We start from the raw sequence: 2,961 nt of genomic DNA, 5'->3' as shown, positions 1-2,961 counted from the left end.
AATAAATAAATAAATAAATAAATAAATAAATAAATCAAATAAATAATTCCATTTTAAACTGTATTTTTATCAAATTTCATTTTAAATTGCTTTTATCAAACTTTAGTAATAATGTGTTGCTGGAACTTTGCACTTTGATATGGCCCAAGGGCTAATCAATAAAGATTTATTATTAGTGACTGTTCAAAGTTAACGATGGGACTGAAAAAAGTGACTTCTGACCATTTTCACATGATTAGTGTAGCTTCCCGCATGGTCAAAATTTGGATGCTTGGCAACTGGCCTGTATTTACGACAGTTGCCGCATCCCATGGTCACGTGATCCCCTTTTGCAACCTTCTGACAAGCATACTCCATGGGGAAGCCGGATTTCACTTAACAACCATGTTACTAACTTAACAGCTGTGGCAAGAAAAATCGCAAAATGGGGCAAAATTCGCTTAACAACTGCCTACAATGGAAATTTTGGACTCAGTTGTGGCCATAAGCCGAGGACTACCTACATTTTCGTTGTTAGAAATAAGAAACAACGACACAAAAGGGCATTGTGGTTTGCAGAATGTCAGCTTCCTAATTAAGGTGGTGGTGGTTTTGTCTTGTTTTTTAAATCTTTATACCTTTTTTTAAGTGTGATAGGCAGACATCCTATCAGGGTACTACGAGAAAACTGCGAGGGGTACACGGTACCCACTGACATCATTTTCAAGACTCTAGAAATAATTTGTCTCAGTACAGCTAGATTGGGTTGTAATGGGTTTCATAAATGAAAGTAATGCTGGTAGGAGCATATTGGCAGAACCTCACAGTAACTGCCTAATGACAGAATCAACCAGGAAGTGATTTACAAATTACCTCTAGTCTGCTGAATCATTAAAGCCTAACCTAATCTCCTGAATTCTTTAATGGATGAAGGAAAGGAAATGATGAGAAGGGGAGGGGTGGGGGGGTTTTTTGTCTTGCTTTTTAAAGGAAGCTGGTCCCCGCAGCATCTGTTCAGAAAGATCTCTTTGTGCCTATCCATGTAATAATGGATGTGTTTCAAGGGAAGCAAAATCAGGAAGGCAGAGTGGTCAAGATAGTTTATTAGGTGGAAATTCAGAATGATACGTGCTGATGGATATAAAAGCCACATTTCTATGGGATAATGTTAAGGGTAAACTTCTGGTAGAAACAAGATTTATTCAGTGCTAGAGCTAGTTAGCACAACATGCTAACCTTGGTTAGCTTTACCGATATGGTTCCCTGTGTGTATCTATGTGACTTAAGATGTTTCAATACAGGCAGGAGGATTATAATCAGTGAAGTCAGGAACAAAGGGTCTGGTTCATTTTAGTAAGAGTATTCCTCATCCAATCTATATAAATAAAAATGTAAATGTTCGTTTGTTCAAAATCTTAAATCTCCGAACGTTCTTCACCAATTGCTTTGAAATTTTGATACAACGTTGCATTCGAATACGCGCATGTTTTTATATACCTACTATTATATAGATGTCACACCCGTGACACAAACGTGTGCTTTATCTTTTCTTTCTTTTCCATTTAACCAGACTGAGCCACAGCAATGCATGGCTGGGTACAGCTAGTATGATATAAAAGCAAGAGAAAAGACATAATCTGGACCTTGGAGCAAGTAGATAGGATAGCTTGAGTTATAGAGTTTACAGTTTTTCTTGTATTGCATCCTTGAATCGCAGGCTGTGAAACTTCTAGTTCAACTGTTAATCAAAATTAAATATAATAGGTGCTCCTTTGATTATCATATGGTTCAGTGTCTTGTGCAGACTCAGAAAATGGAGTAATTCAGTAATCATTATTTAAGTTATCTCTTCCTGCTGGTAGTCTTCATTTGGGGAGTGGAAAAGCCAATTTAAGCTAAGTATATGAGCCCTAATTTATATGGAGGCAGAAAACTAGTTGAAAGGTTTTGAACAAATGGGCAATCTATTAGAGGGATTTTAAATCTATAGAGCATTTGTTATTTAAAAAGAGATGTCATCCAGTATGACATAAAAGTAAGAGAAAGAGACATAATCTGGACCTTGGAGCAAGTAGGTCAGTAGACAGGATGGCTTGGGTGATAGAGTTTATAGTTTTTCTTGTATTTGTGTCCTTGAATCTCAGGCTGTGAGCCTTTAGTTCAGCTATTAGTCAAAATGAAATATAATAGATGCTTCTTTGATTATCGTGTGGTTCTTGTGCAGACTCAGACAATGGAGTAATTCAGTAATCATTATTTAAGTGCATCATCTTGGTCTCAGTAGGTGGTCTCTTCCTGCTGATGGTCTCCATTTGGGGAAAGGAAAAGCCAGTTTAAGCTAAGTATATGAGCCCTAATTTATATGGAAGCGGAAAACTAGTTGAAAGGTTTTGAACAAAAGGGCACTTTATTAAAGGAATTAGAGGCATGGGTCATCTCTCACTGAAACATCCAAAACTATTTTCAGAAGATAACATGTATACAAAGTATACAATAACTTCTTAAAGAATAGAGGAAAGCCGCCAACATCCAATCAATAACAAAAACAATACTTTGACTGTGACAACATCAGATGAGAGTTATGATAATTTTGGATATAGCAGCCAGAAGAAAGAGTGAAATAAGTTGGTTAAATGCAGCAGGTATGAAATTAAGCCAGTTCAGCACCTTGGGCAATTCTACATTTACCTATAACAGGGGTCTTCAAACATTGGCCCTTTCATGACTTGTGGACTTCAACTCCCAGAATTCCTCAGTCAGCATGCCTGGCTGAGGAATTCTGGGAATTGAAGTCCACAAGTCATAAAAGGGCCAGGTTTGAAGACCCCTGACCTATCACCTGCAAGTTAAACCATTCAACGTCTCAAAAGAAAAAAAAAAAAGCCAACACAGTGCTAGGTTGCATTAACAGAGGGATAGAATCAAGATCACGTGAAGGGTTAATACCACTTTACAATGCCTTGGTAAGGCCACACTTGGAAT

The sequence above is a fragment of the Protobothrops mucrosquamatus genome, unplaced genomic scaffold, assembly GCF_001527695.2.
Source record: "Protobothrops mucrosquamatus isolate PMUCROS unplaced genomic scaffold, P.Mucros_1.0 scaffold605, whole genome shotgun sequence".
In the NCBI taxonomy this organism is placed as follows: domain Eukaryota; kingdom Metazoa; phylum Chordata; class Lepidosauria; order Squamata; family Viperidae; genus Protobothrops; species Protobothrops mucrosquamatus.
Note: the sequence above shows the minus strand (reverse complement) of the source record.